We start from the raw sequence: 18,918 nt of genomic DNA, 5'->3' as shown, positions 1-18,918 counted from the left end.
TTTTTTTTTTCTTTTCACAGCATACACACATTTTTTTGAGAACTGGGCAGATTTGCAGTGTCTGCAACGTGGTTCTTCCATAGACAAACACTAAGAAATAAGCATCAATGGCAAAACCTTTTAATAGTTAGGCAGAACTTTTCACTCAAAAAAAAAAAAAAAAAAAAAAAAAAAAAAAGTCAATCCATATGCTATTGTGGAATTAAGTGTTTCCATCACCATGAATAAAACCATAAAGCAAAGGTGAATGCTGTAGTGTTGGAAGGACTTCAATGTGAATGCTGCTGTACAGTGGCATTCAGAGCACCCCATTTCTGAGAACGGGGACTTCACCTTAGGAAGTGCAGCAGCAGCAGGGTGTCTGCAACAAAGAAATTCACTTCTTCATGGAAGGAAGCACAGCAGTTAGAGACCTGCTTTCTCCTTGGGAAACTGGAGGTCTGGGTCTCCAGCCATGAAACAAATCTTCCCCCAGCTGTCAAGAATGGAGAAATAAGTGGAAATTACACTCCTGTGTACACACAGCACAAAGTCCCGTGTATTCAAAACTGTATTAAATGGAATCTCTCTTCTTTCACGAAAGAAGTACTCTCTTCTCTCACAATTCCCTCCCCAGAATGTTTCAAAAAATGCATTCACAAGCCATTTGTTGTGAACAAAACCACTATTAAACACTGTTTTATTGTTGCTTTTAAGGCATAACATCTGATACTGTATTTTGAATGTGACTCAGCTATTCGTTTCAGGAGGATTTTGAAGAGCTGTTACTGCTCTCTGGGGGCCAGGCTGAGTTTAATTCAAGCAGATCTTCATAAAGGAACACTTGTTAATCTCACACCGTTTCCTACCCTATGCCTGACCTGCGGGTAGGTCCCCTAGGAAGGGCATCAGTGCAGTAAAGACAATGTAATTTCTAGTTGCTCACCACATTTCTGAAAGTCTTTTCGAGCAGGTTCCCAGTTTTCCAATTGTCTCTCCCTGTCGGGACCAGTTATGCACATGGGCAGTAGCCAAGGATGCCAGAGGAGGTTTTCTCCCCATTTTGCCTCTGGCAAGGAAGATAGAGTGCAGATGATTGAGCAGTACATGGCGCCTGAAGAGCCAGTTCAGTCCTCTCCCACAGCTCCTGTGGCTTCACAATTCCCTGCTGCTTAGCCAGGTTTGTGTCCACAAGTGACCACTAGCTGTGGTTCCACCAGTATGGCCTTCTCCTTTCTCAGAAAGGAAAGAGAGGAGGTCATCCCAAATTTTCCAAGCTTTCTGAAAACCTCTCCTGGAACCGTAAATCTTCTCCCAGTCTTTTTTGTCCTTGTTTTTGGAAAAGCAACATCTGTTTCACCCTCACTGCCAAGCAGCTCATTTCCTAGGTTCATTATGCCGTGGATCAGTCCTACAGTGATGTGAACTTTCACTTTATAACCATGAAATGAATGAAAATACCTACACATATCAGGCTCTGAATGTTATACTACACGCAAGTATCAGCAGAATGGATGTTGCAAATGACATATTTCTTGTGACTTCTTAGAGTGCTATCAAGCCTTATATCAAGCAGGTAACAAGGCAACTGGGCACAGTACCCATAAACTGGAATGCCTGCCTGATAGACATGGTTTGGTTTTTCTTCAGGTACAGACAAATGATGGTAGTTGCATACTGGTTAGGTTGAACAAGTACAATCCTGTGCAATGCTGAATAAATGAGCATGACCAGCGTGCTTTGCACTGGAGGGTCTTCCAGAATTCAACATTTATTATTAATAACTTATAAAAGATGAATGTCTATATCTGAATGTTCTCTATTTGCTGAAGGAGAAACCTTGGCTAGTTAGGAGAAATCCCATTGTCCAAAGCCTAAACAAAATGTTCTGCTGCTAGATCGAAACCTATTCCTTCAGGTTAAATTTTATCTCCCAGCAGAGGATTATTAACTCAAAACATGTCACACATTCACACTAGTCTTTTTTTTTAAATCTGTTTTGAAGAGGAGATGTGTCTGGAAAACCAATATATTCCAATAACTCTTAATTGTTGGAAGACCCCCAAAGGATGAAATTGGATCAAAGGCCTCCTGAGATTCTCCTAATGTTTGTGAAATATTTTAAAACTTAAGGTGTATTACCTCAGGGTTATCTCTCTTGAACATCCAGATTTATGATGTACTTTGCAGGGCATTGATTGATATTGATTTACAAAGTCAGGGGTTTTCAGTGTTTTCCACAGCCTGGGCCATGTTTCAGTTCTACCTCTTCCATTCACAGCTGTGGGGTTGAATCTTCCCATTCAGGACTTACAGAGCTGGAGCAATGGCTTGTGGAAAGAAGATATTTAGAGAGCAGAATTAATATGCTCCAGAGTATTGAAACCATGTTTGCTCTGGGAAGAAGCCATTATTAGATGGCTCTAAGTAGAAATTCTCTTGGTAGCACTCTCTTAATACCTGTTTACCTGCTTACTGATTAGTAGTAGTTTTCCAATTTTGACATAAGTAATGTTGTTTTAATTGCAGAGTTGGCTGGATCATAAGAGATTCTTCATAGGAATACAGATAATAAAAGTTTTTTCTCTAAATTCTAAAGTTCTCCTTTACAAGGGAAAGGGAGAAACTCTCTCTTCAGTGATCTTTGTCCCCAAGAGTACTTACTCAAGCAATTTTTTTAAAAATTTGGTTTTTTATAGTCTCAGCGGCTTCTTTCAGTGGAGAGCAGGAGGTAATTAAGAAAGTAGAGCTAATTTAGGCTGTAGAGAATTCTGCTCAACAGACCATTTTAACACCTGAGTGCTAGACATTAGCCACAAACATCATACCATATTCATACTAGGCAAGATTTGGAATGTGTGCTAATACTCTTGAGAGCATTCATGCAATTTGAATGGGAAATCATTGTAATCCTTATAATGTAATTTTTGGGTCTTTAAGATCTGCTTTAAATATCACAATGACTATATAAGTAGGGTCTGCTGCACCATAGAAATGGGATGTTGTCAAGAGGAAAAATATTCTGCTTCAGCAGAATACTCATCTTCATCCTAGCTGTTGGATTCTGGTGACAAGTGACATCAGGGCTCCAAGGAACCTTGCCAGAAAAGACTGGTAGAGCTGCTTTCCCCCTGGATAACAAGTCCTATTGTCTAGCATTCAGGTTCTACAGGTTATTTTTGCAATGCTGTACAACAGTATAAACATTAAAAATACACCCAGCCTTTTGTAAAATCCAGAATGTTACATGGTGGGAGACAATCCTGCACTTCTAAAATTAATTTTATATGTCAGCAAAAATCATAATTTGACTATAAAATTATGATTCCCTATTTTAATGCAACTTTTATTTGTATTTCATACAATAATAGAATCTTTAAAGTTGGAAAATACCTCAGAGATTATAGAGTCCAACCATGAACCTTTGCAATGTAACTTATAGTGGAAGGAAATCTCAGGTTCATGAATTGTTCCACTTTATGCTTCATATCTATTACACTGTTTATGTCAGGATTGCCACATTCTGGGTGAAATCTCATGTGTGTAAAAATTATTATTACTATTATTGCCTATCTGCCCAATATTTTTTGGAAATTGATTTTTGAGGAAAAGCTGTAATAAAACAATCCACTCATATTAAATCAAATTATTTTTTATAAATGCACAGAAGATTCGGAACATTTAGAATGAACATACCTCTTCATGTATTACTTTAGAACATAAACTCCTTTAACTAAAGATTAACTAAGTTTTCTTACTCAGATGACTCATGATATTCCTCAAGTCTGTGTTGCAAAAAACAGCCAATACCTGAAATGATCAGTCAGTTCACTGGGTAACACACATGGGGATTTCTAGGTTACAAAATATCACTGGATTAAATGAAATTAAATTCAGCAATGCTTTTTATGCTACTAACAGTACTAAATGCCTTTTGAACCAAAAACCAAGTTCAGCTCTAAGCTGACACTATTGGCTGCACTGGTTAGGGCACAACATCAGCAATCCAATTTTATAATACACAGTACAGACAGCCAAGACTTTGCCCAAATTAGAGACATTTTTTGTCAGAAGTATCCATAAATTTTCATAGCTGAAGTTGAAGAAATCCAAAATGGATGAATGTTTTCCAGTGGGCACTTCTGGAAATACAGGGGTTTTGTGCAGGGAAAACTGCACCAGATTTTTAGTTTTTAAACAGATATACATAAGCATTTTTCTTAAAATTTGTTGTTCTTTTTCCTGTTTCCCAGAATTACAGAAATGATGCTGGACAAGTCTTTTTGGCAATACATTTTGGCCATTCATAATCTGAAAAGAGAAATAGGAAATGTAGCTGTTCAGTGCTCAAAAAACCCCACAGGAATTAGTAAATCTTGTTTAGACACTAAGTTAGTTTTTGGATAACTGCTCTGTTATGGCTGTTTGTGCCATGTAAAGAGCAAAAGCAGGGTACACAGGACTGTGGCAGAAGGATTTTGCCTTCCTCCATCTTCTTCACAGAGGCTGTACTTCCAGGTGATGATCCCTGCTTGGAGGGGAGATAGGACTACAGCCCATTAATACATGCAAGATTCAACTGCTTAATTATAAATGACACCTCCCAGCTATGAGTTTAGATTCTCATACCCCTGCAAATTGCTTTGGGCTCACAGCCTGAAAGGCAGTGTTCAAAGGGACAATATTCATTATAATCCGAAAGCTTTTCAGTCTGAACCACTTAGCAGAAAACCTGTGGAATCCTTTTGACTCCAGTGCACAGGTTCTGCCCTCTAGGACCTGGTGCTAGTCTGAATCCAGAGAAAAAATTGCTCCAATTCAGCTGCCTACTGTCATGCTTTGTGTGGCTCAGATGAGCTATTTTTAAATTACTATCCTTGATTTTGCTCACAGTTACAAAGGAGATCATATATTCTCACGTGTCATACCTAAAGCAGAGAAACTCTTGACAGCCTGCCATTCCTAAATTCTTGGAAAGGACTCTGTCCCTAATACTCAGACTCAATGAACATCCTGGTTCTCTGGCATGTCTGTATTCATTCCCATCTGTCGTGCTGGCACTGTTCCCACTCAGAATTATCGATGCCAATTTCAACAGGGCATAGGTGCTAACCAAACATGGTTTTAGAGGGACAGCTTTCATAACACAGCAAGTGCCATCTCTTTTGCCAGGAGATCCTGCTGTTTGCAAATAATTCCAGCTTAAGGCCACATGCTTCATTACATGGGCTCACATCTGTAGATGCTTATGGGTATTATTAAAAAAAAAAATCAACAAATGTCTACTGTATTTCTCTTACAGTTTGGCTCAGTGCTTGGAATTTTGCACGTGGAGAATTAATGTTCTGCACCTTGTTCACAGGAGTGAGCCATAGACTGTTAAATATTCTGAGCAGTCTTAACAGGTTACTGCATCAAAGCTGGGACAACAAATTGCAGAAGTTCACCAGAGCTGTGCTGCTTTTTTTTCAGGTGCCTTTTCACTGCTTTGTGTCTGTAGTATATTCTGAGGAGAGAATGATAGAGCATTGCCTTTTGGTCCACAGCTTTTTCCTTTCCAGGTACTTAACAGATTTTTGTATAGGGCATAATCTCCCCCTACCCATTTGTAAAATGGCACATAAGTACAACAACATTAATGCTGCTTATTAAAGTTACTAGTCTATATAATGCTCTATATAAGGTATATTGTATTTTTATATTATACATATCACATTAGTATCATAGTAGTATATTGTAACTGCACTTGACTCCTGTATTGCCCCCTGAACAGATTACTTGTGCTAGCAGAATTCCACTGTACTGTATAAAGGCTAGAAATAGCTCAGGAAAAAGCAAAATCTTTTCATAAGCCTCAACTAAACAGCCCACTATGCTCAAATTTTAAAATATAATGTTGCAGTTAAGCAAAAGAATATTTTGCCCAGCATGTATCTCAGAAAATACTATTTGGAATAAAATAAGATTCAGGGTACATAATTTCCAGCCACGTGTTTCTAGTCATAATTTCTGGCTCTTACATATTCCATTGTGCAGCCAGGATCTGTGGAAAATAGACCAAAACATGCAACCCCCTTGGCACTCATAGTGTTTTGGCTGAATAGCACTAGGAAGACCCCGGTACACATGTTGTGCATAGAAATGTATTTTTTGCAAATCAGGAAAGGTATTTTCAGTTGTCCTCTTTACTAGCAAAAACCACCTAAAGGCCAGAGATGTTGCAGTGAACAGTCAGTCCATTATCTCTCTATACAAACCTCAAATCTTTCCCCTAACATATGAAATCAGATGTGGTACACTTGTTAGGAAATACCTACCAGCACCATTGCTGGGGCACACAGCTGAGTAGTTGTAAAAAATGATGAGTGTATGTCTAGGCAGCTTGGGAGCTTTGGCTCATGGAAACTGCTATCTCTAGAACAACAAAAATTAAAGATAGCTGATTTAAAAAAAAACATGTCTGGATTGCTCTAGTTTATGGCTGGACTGTGTTTTTAATGCCTCTAAAATGACTAATAGTGTGTATAAATAGTGACATCCAGTGTTCAGTTAGATCAACCACAGGTCTGTGTTCTGCAAAGCCTTTCAATTAAAAGATTTATTACAGACTCTATTTAAAATGCCTATGTAAAGATAGTAGATAACCTGCCAACTGCAACACACCTCCACAATAAAAATTTCCTTCCTGGCTTGTTGGGGAACAAGGATGGTGTGGCTCTTGTATAATGCTTTAACTTTCTTTTTTTATGACAGCAAGCGTCTGATTATTCCCAGGTGGTTTTGATTTCTTCTTTCTCTGCTTCTGTTGCTGTGAATGTGGCCATTAGGGCAGCAGTCATAAAGGATGTGTTCACCACTTCCTTCTCTGTCTGTCTCTTAACACAGCCACAAGTCCACCGTCTTCTATCCACATTAATTCCCTGAGGTATCCACACAGTATTTGTGTTGACTGCCTTAATTTTGATCTTCTCTAATCATTCCCTGCCAGATGGCAGTTAAAGTTTAATGGTCCCTGTAAAAATAGTTCCCTTTCTTCTTTTAATCAGTCATGTGTGTTTGCTTAGCTAACTGTTAGATGTTCAGAAAGCACGAAGGGACCACCAACACAATTACTTCAAAATACACATCCATATTGTGATTTCAGCATTACGTAAAAGTGAAGGGTTATAGTGTAACCAAGATTCCTGGAAAGTAGTATGGGCTACATGACCTTGCATTTTCATTGTTTCTTTAGATTTATTTAAAAAATTGAACTAATAATTTGTAACATTTCATATAATCAAAGGTAGATTATTTTTAGTATTTTCTAGGCTCAAATGCATTTTCTGTGCTAGAAATCATATCAGTATTATGCTTTTAGGGATGAATTGAGCAATACACTTAAGTATATGCTTAACTTTAAGTACCTGTCTATGAGTAATGACAGGTAATAGGGCCTTGAGCAATGTACTTTGACATATGCTTCATCTTAGGCCTCTAAGCAGTTCCAAGGAAATAATTTACCTTCTTGAATTTTTAAGAGTATGTATAGACACCTAATGACGCAGAACCTGAAATTCTCCAATATGTGTTTACTTGATTGAAGTTTATTAAAGATTTAGGCTTTGGCTGAATTGAGAATTTAATTCAATTGCATATTCATGCTATGCCTAAGTAGCAAATCACTTCGGATATAGTTTAAATGGTTTAAGCTATGTCAGACACCTATGGAGTGAGCAGGTAAGATTATACCCCTGAGGAATATGGACAGCCTGGGAAAGTGATAAGATAGGAGTCTAATCCAGCTCAGAGTACTACCAGAGAAAGGGGTGCTGTGGAATTAAATGGAGACTTGATCAGGCTCTGAATGCCTTGCCTAGAGCAATACAGGAAATATATGGCAGAGTCACTAACAGAATCCAGATCTCCTGATTCAAATTAGACTTCTTTTGTATCTAACATCTGTGTATGCTGCAACTGGCTGTGTCATCACAGCCTGCACAGGCCAGCTTCCAGATTAAAGCTCGCAGGGTAACTCCTACGCAGACTGCAGGAATCACACCCACTTACACATCCAGTGAGATGAGATTTAGCAGAAATGCAGACACTCCTACATTCTCCTCCCTAGTGGAAGGCTGAGAAAATGGGGATACTTGTACCTTCCTTGAAAGCATATTTTAACAACCATCTCCAGAAGAAGTTTTCAGATATGACAACATGTGCCACAACAGTACTCCGAACCTTCTAATCACTTAGTGATTTTTGATTTTTACCATCAATTCCAGGGAGCTGGACAAAGGGAATCACTCCAGCTCCAATTAAGGCATTAAGCCTAGCAATAAGCAATTTGCTTCTAACATAGTAGAAATTTTGACTGAAAGGAAAAATTTTCTGTCCCCCATCTAGGTATTTTTCCTCAGTTCCTTTCTACATGCAGGTTTTTTTGGTAAGATCTAGGCCTGAGGGCAGAGACATGGATGGGACAGTTTGCATTATGATAATAACCAGATGACCTGAGATCAGAGCCTCAGGGTACTGGATTCTGGCAGAAACAGTAAAAGTCAATCCTTGTGCAAAAGAGCATTATCAAGTTCTTTGGTAACTTTGGGATGGAGAGGTTGATTTGTCAGATTGTGGCCATTGCCAATGACCCTTTCTTCATCTCTTGTGCCTTAGCCAATAGCCTTAAACCCAGCAGCATCCTTCTTCTCTACTTAACTAATTAAAACTAATTAACTAATTCTCTACTTAACTAATTAAAAGCAGAGCCCGGCTTTGTTAATTTTGATATGTCAGAGTTGTAAAATCTGTCAGCTGTGGAAGAGAGGACATACCTTTATCTTTCTTTCCTCTCCTTTCCTCTCCTCTTTTCATATCAGCCAAACAGACACTGGTTCGTTCCCTGGTTGGCTAAATATTGCAAACATAAACAAGCCAAGCAGAGCTTGCTGGGCAGATGATGGCTACTAGCAGGTGTCAAAATGAAGGCATTCCCCTGTGGACACAACCCATCATGGTTGGGCTGATGCCCGGTTCATAGGAGGGAACATGAATCTTCCAAATGGAAAGGGAGATAAATTGCATTTAAACACTCTAATGATGATAATGCAGAGAGACAGATGTGGTAACTGAGCGTTCGAATCCCTCCATGTGCTCTTTACTTCTGTTATACTATCACATCATATACTACTGACTAATATAAGCCAGATGCACAACCAGAAAATTGTTTGAGTTTATATTCTCGACATCTCCAGATCTGTACCTCTTATAGATAGAAACACTCTTCCCTGGCAAATTCACACAAAGGTCATTTTTATGAGCTCATATAAAGAGTGAATTGGAAAGATTTCCAGGTTTGTTTCAGCTACACAACTTCTGTTAAGGAATTCTTACTATTAAAATCAAGGCAAGCACAGCACAGAAGTCTGGATTCTGGGCAAGGCATTTTGTTTCCTCATCCCTTGTGGGGCCACTCACACCTTTGCAAAGAGGGTGCCATTTAAAGGCTTGTAATTCAGAAGTGGTTTGGATCAGCCTCACGGAAATGTAAAAGATATAATGATTTCCCAAGGTGAAAGGCAGCAGAGGAGGAGACAGAGCTCTGCCAAGTGAGGTCAGGTGTGGAGAACACACAACAACCACGCAGAACATTTATACACCTGGTATAGTACATGCCAGTTGTGAAGGCAGAAAGCCAAAGGTAATGAGCACTGTGAGAATTACCAAGAGCTCCTTTTTGGCCCAGGCTCTTCCTTGTAATTGAAGTGCTATCCTCTACTGATCCTTCAGGTAGCATTGAAAGGATTTTATCCAGGCTCCAAGGGAGAATCAATCCCTACAGAGTAAAGGAAACTTCCTTTACATTATAGCTCTGTGCTAGAAGCAAGCATGGATGTGACTCATGAGTATTCTTAATAGTTTTCAAAGAAAGTGAAATTCCTAAGTGAGATTTTGATTTAATTTCGAAAGTGATTTTTATGTGTGCTCCAAGATGACTAGAAAACTGTATGTATGTTTACATATTTATGTTATTAGAACATATAATGAAATGTACATTGAAGTATCTTTGTTGCATTTATTAGAATATACATTTAAAAATATTTCTGTATGGAAAAAATAAATTAAATAATAGCCTTCCAGGAGTATTCTCCCTTAGTCTATACTTTCCATCAATTTTACCAATACACTATTTATTTTTCTTTAACCAGATTCTAATGTATTCATAGACAAGGAGTGATTATAGACACTGTAATCTTATTCCTGGATAACAGATTTTAGCTTTTAGTGAGTTCCTTCTCTACAATATTGAATTTAAAGGAACTGGTAGCTACACTGTGATGCTGAAAATTTCTTTCTATGTCTTCAGTTGCCAGCCTTTAAATATTTTTAAAGGATAATCTATACTTGAGAAAATAGTTAGACTGAAAAATCAGAGACTGACTTGGCAATCTCATTGAAGTGCATGTAGCAGTCACTTGGCTTTCCTGGCCTTCCACACTCTTCATCCATTTTTACTTCAGTTACAATCTCTCTAGGACCAAGACTTGCTTTTCCTTTTAAAAGGAGATCTGGTGGAATTGTGTGGTTCCTACATAATCAAATTATTTTTTTATTCTATTCATATGGGATATCTGAATTCAGAAGCATCCTTCAGAAATGTCCATTTGGGAAAAACATCCAGAGACTTTTAAAGAGAGAGTAGTAAACCTGAAAGCACTGACTATTTAACTGAAAAATCAGAAATATAAGCAAAATAATTATTGGAGCTGCAGAGAATCTGCAGGTTTACAGAAAACTATAATACCAACGTTGTTTGCTGATAGTTTTTTTTTTTCCTTTGGAAGTTCAGTGATGGACTATAGTGAAAGGGAGGAGCTGTTAAATTAGTTTGAAACTGAAAAAAATTAAAAACAGTAGATTTTTCCGCAAATAGAAAACAGTGGAAACCTCCTGTAATTGGATCATTGAAAACCAGACTGGGAAAAGCACTACACTTGATTACACAGCTGCAAGGATGAAGTAAACTGGCCTCTGTTTGCTACGGCTGATTTTTCACTGGGAAGACATACGCTTACTAAGTAACATTAAAAACACTATTTCTATTTTTCTATTTCAAATCATGGAAAAGTCCTCCCCTCTGGCTGTCTGTAACTGCTGAAGAGCATCACATAGTTCATTTCATAGTTTATCAGTAAGGCATCCTATGAATTGTACAAAACAAGGAGATTGGTAGAATAAAAAACCAAAACACCATAAAGAAAGAAGAAAAAGGAGATAATACTAAATTATACTTTAGCTACTAGTGGAAATAGACCGACAAATCTAATATAAAAGAATCTTCCATATTACCTACTGTCTTTTTATCTTTTGGTAACAGTAAGAGAGAGCTTAACAGGACATTTACAACTGATTTAATGCAGAAGGCTTTTCTGAGAAACAGAAACCAAAATTATAGCTGAAAATTCATCTTTCTCAGAAGAAACAATGTAAAGAAAAATTAGTAGCTGTATAATATATCACTGCTCCAGAATTCCTAAGTGCAAGTTAGGCTGGTATATTATCCTTTTGAAATATACTATATCCACCTAACTCATGAGGAAAGCACAAGAACATTAAAGAACTGCTTTTGCACCTGTTATATTACGCTTTGCATTTTTAATGCTTAGCAGAAGCTGTTAGTGTTTAAAAATCTTCACCAAAGTATCCATGCATCATGGAAAGAGCTGAAGTCGTTAAACCGAGTATCATACAACAGAATCATCTTGCATTTAATGACCAGATTTCTAAAGCAATTACTACCTTTGGACCAAGTGCTGGCCTAGGGGAAGCCGGGTGTTTCTTCATTTTGAGCAATGAGTCTCCACCGTGTGCAGGAAGAGTGCTGCTGTTGACACAGGAGCCCCCAGCATGCAGGACGTGTGAGCACAGCCAGGCACGGGCTGTGCAGGGAGACCTGTCACCATGCAGCAGGTACAGCTGGTGGCTTCCCCTGCCCAGCAGCACCAGAGAAGCACTGCCAAGGCAAGCCAGCCTTTCTGAAGGGGCTAGAAAGAGCCAGCCTTCCCTTTTCAATTGAATGCAACTATTCTTTCTTCTCAGAGTCTACATTCTTGAGTTTTTCTCTCATTTTTCCCTTGTGTTCCCATGATAACTTGACACAGAGTAAACATAAAATTTGTTTTTAATTCCAGGCATTCAGTAAATGCCAGAGGTAATGAGATACAAAAAGTTTGGAAAAAAGTAATCAGCAGTCATAGCAGAATTGTGTTAAAGAAATTGGCTCATCTAATCTAAGATAGTAAAATGACCAGGTTCCAGGGCTGGATTATTCCCAGAAGTAATACCATGACTTCACTCAGGAAGCATTACTCAGTAGGATTAGAGCTGGAACATTTTCAACCTTAAGGATTCATCTTCAGAAACATAATTCTTGGAGCGCAAAATATCCTGTACCTCCCAGTCCTAGAACAGCTTCTCTGTTTATAACTCATATTTCTGCATATCATAAACTTCAATTTACTTGTGAGTCATTTTGCTATTCAAGAACTGTGTAAAATACTAATTTTATATCAAGTAAGGGTTAAGAGTCCAAGGAATTAAGTTTTCATTGAAAAATGGAATTTCTCTACACACACTTCAAAATCCTGTCTCCAATATCAAAATATTTCACTTTTTGTCTTTATGGAAGAAGATTCCATGCAGTTATTTATGGCCTCCCTGTAAGATGTGATAACCTACATGCAGAGATACAAGAAAAAATGGTCTCCTACCATGAAGTGGACTGTTCAGTGCGGTGAGAAAAAGAAGTTGTTTTTATTTACTTATTTACAAAAAATAAAAATATCCAGAAAGGGCACTAATTGAAGCATGCAAAGCTGCATGACATGAAGAAGTTTGGGGAGCTTTTTCTCTTGGTGCTTTAAATATACTATGGAAATTTCTTACCTTGTGAGATAAAACAATGGATTGACAAAAATACAAACTCTACTTAGCAGGAATTGCAGTAAAGGAGTGTCTTAGTCCAGAGGGCACTAGAAAAAACATAATTTTTGTAGTATCCTTTCTTTCTGTTTCACAAGAAATCAAACTGAACAAGAATGTCATTTATTCCACTCATAAATACTGTGTAGAAAGCTAACAGTCCTTTAGCTTTTATTTTTCTTTAAAACTGGTATCAGGGTCATGGTCTTGAATAAATATATTCATCTGGAAAAACATGTTGAGTAATGTTCATTATACTAAATTTTAAACCTCATGTTTTAAACCTCATTTTTTGCCTTGAATGTCGGTTATTTTTCTTGATTGTGAAAAATGTGGTGCTTCCTTGGATGCCCACATGGAAACATGCATTGGAATTAGGTTAAAGTAACTCACTCCTATAAGAGACTAAGTCAAGAAATTGGAGCTATCTATAGTTTTCATTGCATTCCTCTCAAAGATGCTGTTGCTGCCACTGGTGGTGCTTTTTTTGCTGGACAGCCAGTGTAAGAATTATGAGTAATTCAAAAGCTTTTCTGTATTTATCATAAAACTGTATTTTAATGTTAATAGCTCAGATCACTAAGCTAAGCCTGTCTCCTTGTGTACCTGCATGCAAATGTGTGGTCAGCACTCCTATTATCATGTCACTGCTTCCAAGTGTACCCTCACAGACAAAAATATCTCCTGAGGTGAAAGTAACTTAGTTATGTAGATCTCCCTATTATTTCAGTCCAAAAAGCTCAACTATCAGCTGAGTTGAAATGTTTTTGCAATATGCACTGATGTGAGACCAACAAACCTATTTCACTAAGGTGCCTTAAGTAGAGTTGGATCTTTAGTTTTAGCTGTGCTATTACAATTCCTTGAAAGCTCCCTTTCATTAAAAATAAAGAGAGGAGACACATTTTCTTGTGACTTAAAGGCACTTGCCTTCAGTTTAGGGAATAATGCGTGGGAAATATACATGCCTTGTGTCTGACTGATCAACACTTGCATTGCCATGTGCTTTCCTGCTTGTGTGAGGGTACAAACTGTGTGCTAAACACGAATGTCAGGCTCAGATTCTTCTGACAGGTGCACATGTGCAAATTCTGTAGCAGTGAGTGAAAACTGGGTACACAGATTAAATTCTAAAGTAAAGTGATGTGGCATCTATTCACCTCAGATGAGAAATTAGGTTGAAAGTATTATCAACTTACTGTAATTTAGTCCTTTAGCCCTTTACCATGTTCATATTATAAAAATAAGAATACCTTTCATACACATAGTGTTAAACAAAGATTTAGTAGAAGGAGTGGCTTGGCTGGGAAATCATGTGACTATTATGCACATACATCTCCTGAGTAAAATGCTTAATGTTTCAGTTACTGTACTTCTTAATAATTTCTGTTGGCAACGGGGTATTGGCCATACATTCACAGAGTTTTGGGCAGAATCCATTCTGGATTGCATCCTGATGCTAGCTTGCATCCTGATTTTTATCTAATGACTGCTTTGAAATGAGGATTTTTTACATGAGATAATTCATCACTTTATAAGAAGAATCATGGTTGAAAATACATGATATTGCAGTAGGTATGCCACATGGAACACATCAGATAAAAAAAAGAGCTCAGTCTGACACAAAAATTGTGGATATTATCTAATTTACACATATAAACCGTGAATATTTTGTTTTGTATTCTGGAACAGTTACAACTCCATGATGTTAAATGTAATTTCATCTTTCACCACCAGCAGAGGGAGCAGCAGTGACTGAGCTGCATAAACCGTGGGGGTTTCATCCACTCCAGCCAAATTCCCTCTGCAAACACTCTGAAAATAGTGCTACCAGCAGGAACCGAGGAATAATGTCTGAGGATAGGAGTGATCCTTGAATATGTATAAATATTTCTATTTTCTTCAAAATAAACTCTTGTGCAGCCCTCAATTAAAAGAGTAGCATCACATTTACAGCTTAGTGAAAAATACATGGCATACAAGTGGTATTTGGAATAACTGAGACCTTAATACACAGACCATGGCTGTCACTTCTCATAAGCTAAAATCATGCTTCAAAAATGTTTAGCAAACTCTGCTTCTGATTTTGCAACTTAAACCTCATTTCTGTGGGAAGACACGTTTCAAATACAAAAACTATAGTTACTCAAAGCATAAGATGTTGAAAGATGTTGGAATGCATTTCAAAATTGTCAGTTGTTGCAGTTTACTTTCAGACAGTGTTTAAAAGTGTCAGAATCTTTAAATAAGTCCTCAACAGATGTTTTAGCATTTTCATGCAACTAATCTAGCAAAAAAAAAAGGAAATTCATAGCTGTTAAAAAAAATCCAAAAACAAACACATATGAGAAGATTGAATCTAATGCAGTGGAGCCCATCTTGAAGGCTCTAAGTTTGAACATTTCTGCTGGGATAAAGCAGTAGAGAGACCCTCTGTTACACAACTCCTAATTGAGTCCTAATATACCAGTGAATATTTTAGTTGGCTTTGACATTTTACTCATTTCAGTTGTCACCAAATATGAACACCTATATACTATTGTCACTTAAGCTTATTCTCCCATATTTTCTCCAAACATCAAAAGCATTTAATGATGATTACCAATGCAGCTAAAATGGGTCTAATTTGTTGAATCTATAAGCTATTTTTGTCTGCATCTGATAAAGGTGTCTATTTATCTTTAAAAAATATTGCCATACTAGTACTGAATGGCTAAACTTTCCACGTATGCTTTAAGTGCATACATATTCATCAGCAACATGATTGTTTCTTTCCTATAGCTTAATTTGCCCAAGTATACAGAAATCTGCTGCACTGTTTTCATTGAAGATGACAAAATGCAATTATACCATTGGCTGTCTGGTTTCAGTTGTGATCCATAAGTGCACATGCCATTTAACAACCCATAAAATATGACAGGCATATACAATTCTGTCTGAGCAGGAAAGGAAATTTTATTCCTCGGGTTTTAGTCACACATGCCTTACATAAAGTTGTACAATCAGATCAGTATTTTATTGTTACTTACCATATGTGTTACACCCCCTAGGCATGGAAGAGCAAGCTCAAAAGCATTAGCTTTATCTGCAGAAGAAGAAATTACTTCAAGTAAGTTAATAGTCAACATAGTCTTTCTTAAGGAACAAAACAAAAATGGGGAACAAATCTACATATCTCATAGACTTCAGCCACAGAAGAAAGGAACCAACATTACAATCTTAGTTTTATGAGCTTCTTTCTTAAACATCATATCTCCTCTTACACACTGAAATAATTCAATATGCACTACTATGGGTCACTGACACCAATAACTGCTATCTGTCATCTCCCTACCCAATGTATCCCCCCAAAACTCCTGGTATTGGGGATCTTGGCTTCACACAGAGAAAACATTGCTAGTCTTTTAATAAGGCTATGTGCATAAATTTATCAGAATCACCAGGTATGTTGCTTAGGGGTAGATCCGTGGTGAACAGTGAACTCTGCAGGACACATCTGCACTCTGTTCACACTTCTTGGGTTCCTTGTACAGCTCAGCAGGAGAGGGAAAAAGGAGAGGTGATGATTTTGAGGCACTTCTGCAGTTATGGAAGAATTCCACAACAAATTCCACTGTCTTGTTATCTCAGAATATACAGATTATATTTTCTTTAATACACATGTGAACCAGAATTTATTTTTACGATGTACTACTGGCGTTTATCTCCACCAGTTGAAGAAGTATGCTAAAAGCCTGCAAAGCATTACAGGGGCAGGATATGAACCTACACAGGATATGAATTTATAAATGCCAAAGGAGTGTAGTAGTAGTAGCAACATGTAAATCAAAGTTCAGAAAGCCAGAAAATCTTACTTTAAGATCAGCTGATGCAAGGTAGCAAAATAACTATGTTTATGGAAAAACAGGTACTTTTGTGGCAGCAGACTGGGGGACTGAGTCATCAGTAGGCAGTGACCTGACAATGATTGATTCATGATAGGAGAAAGGGAGAGAAAATAAGTTGTATCTCAGATTCCAGCAAGCAACATACCAAAAACACTGAGGAAGGTTTCTAAAGCCAAGTAAAGAAGCTTGTCAGCTTTTCTGTTTCTTTGGGCACTTTATCTATCAAAACAAACTGAAAAAAAGAAGAGTTACAATATCTTCATTTAATATTTTCTAGGTACCTGTCTGAGATATTTTTAAGAAACACTGTCAGAAACAAAGGAAGATCAAAGAAGCAGCATTAAGAATACATAAGACATTTAACCTGGATAAAGTTGCTAATCTTAAGCATCAAATAAACTAATACAATGCTCATCCAAGAAACATTTCAATGCAAGTTCTGTAGAAAGCAGAAAAAAAAGTGTGATTTTTTTCTGCAATCACATATTCACACAGAAATAGTGTCTTTTTATATGTAACTAATGCTTGATGACTTTATGGCTGACTATAGAAGTCTGAGGACTATAGAACCATTGCATGAAAAGTGAACACTCGAATTTAGCCTTAGTTGCTAATATTTTTTTCTGATTCAATTTTTATTTTTTTAATAAAGTGTTTTCAGGTTTCTGAGCAGCTACCTATAATAAAAAACAATCTGTTTGAAACACTGGAGAGTGTAAGTAGAAGGTGTTAATTATAGCTAAATGCCCAATTCCCCTCCCCCCCTCTGGGCTAAACCCTACAGTTTTAGGCTGCTTTCATTTCAGTAACCATTTGATCTTTCCCAGGAGAGGATTTTGTACTATTTCTTTTAATCTTCTCTGCATGCAGCTCAAAACTGGCTTGCTGAACTCAATTTAAGTTAGCGTTTGCGTTTATGAGGAGAGGATTGCAGGGTCTACAACAAACCAAATAAAAATAATGTTTATAAATGTCAGTTAAAGAAAATTGTGTGAAGTAAAGTTAGGTGCATATGAGTGCATCCGTACAAATTTTAGAATGATGCTTTTACTCCCTCTGCTCCATGATCTGCAAGGAAAATACAATTTAGAAAACTCAGACCTTTGGTAAGTACAATAAGCTTTTACTATAGTGCCTTTTCAACTAGTAAACAATTAAGCAAGTAATTTAAAAAATATTTTGACAATAAAGCACATTGATGTTTCACTCTATGCATGTAAGGATCTTCTGTGACTCTGAGTAATTAACCAGACAGAACAAAGTTAAACAAACACATAAATCTTTGCAGGGTGGACATTCTGGGCTCTAAATAATGCAACACTTCCACTGTCATCAGATAACGTGCACTGTGCTAAATTCCACAGAGCCACATTTTGGCACTAGCATCAGTGCCAAACAGGCTTACCTTGTAACTTTTACTTCTATGCATCAAGTCTCCAGAAATCAAAATGGCTTCACTGAATCAGACTAGATGGGGTTTACATTAAAGTAAAAGGTCATGCAGTCAGCTAAAAAATTGCAACATGTGTTTACCCACCTCAAAATATCGCTCCATATCTCATTCTTTTTGTAAGAATGTTTATAAATCCACAAGAATTATTTTCCAGATCCATTGTTTTAATAAAGTTCCAAAGAGACATTCATTTCCCAACTTCCTGCTAGCACTGCAATAGCTAAATATGCTGCTGGTGCTGGCCATAGTCATGTCCACAGCTGGGTTCAGGCAAAGTGACAAATAAGTTGTAAGATCCAAATACACACAGAAGAAGTTGCAGCAATATCCTAATTATGCTTACAACAGAAAAATATACTGCCAGAAGTACTGAATAAATACTTTGCAAACAAAGGAAAAATCAAGATGCAAGGAAAATAAAAATTAGGGAAAACAAGAAGAAATGAGAAATCTAGCACAATGTGTACTGTCTGGACCCCACAGAATAAGGATTTCCATGCATTAATGTAACAAAAATAGAGTTGGTAACTTCATTTGGATTGCCTCTACTAGCCCAAATAAAAGCAAAGCAAATTTATACTCAGGCCCCATTAAAACTGAATAATGTCAGAGTTGTTGAATTTAGAAGAATTGAATCCT

The 18,918-nt window shown here is 37.3% G+C and overlaps 1 long non-coding RNA gene across 1 annotated transcript; it reads right to left on the bottom strand.

Annotated features, from left to right (window-relative positions):
• Positions 1–162: 162 nt before the first annotated feature.
• On the bottom strand, positions 163–18,588 carry LOC130255354 (uncharacterized). Its single transcript, XR_008840918.1, has 4 exons — positions 18,364–18,588; positions 15,969–16,024; positions 2,122–2,309; positions 163–475 (listed from the first exon to the last, which is right to left on the bottom strand). It is a non-coding gene; the product is annotated as an uncharacterized LOC130255354 (long non-coding RNA).
• Positions 18,589–18,918: the final 330 nt, after the last annotated feature.

Source organism: Oenanthe melanoleuca, chromosome 7 (assembly GCF_029582105.1).
Source record: "Oenanthe melanoleuca isolate GR-GAL-2019-014 chromosome 7, OMel1.0, whole genome shotgun sequence".
Lineage (NCBI taxonomy): Eukaryota > Metazoa > Chordata > Aves > Passeriformes > Muscicapidae > Oenanthe > Oenanthe melanoleuca.
This window is presented reverse-complemented; position numbering and strand designations above follow the sequence as displayed.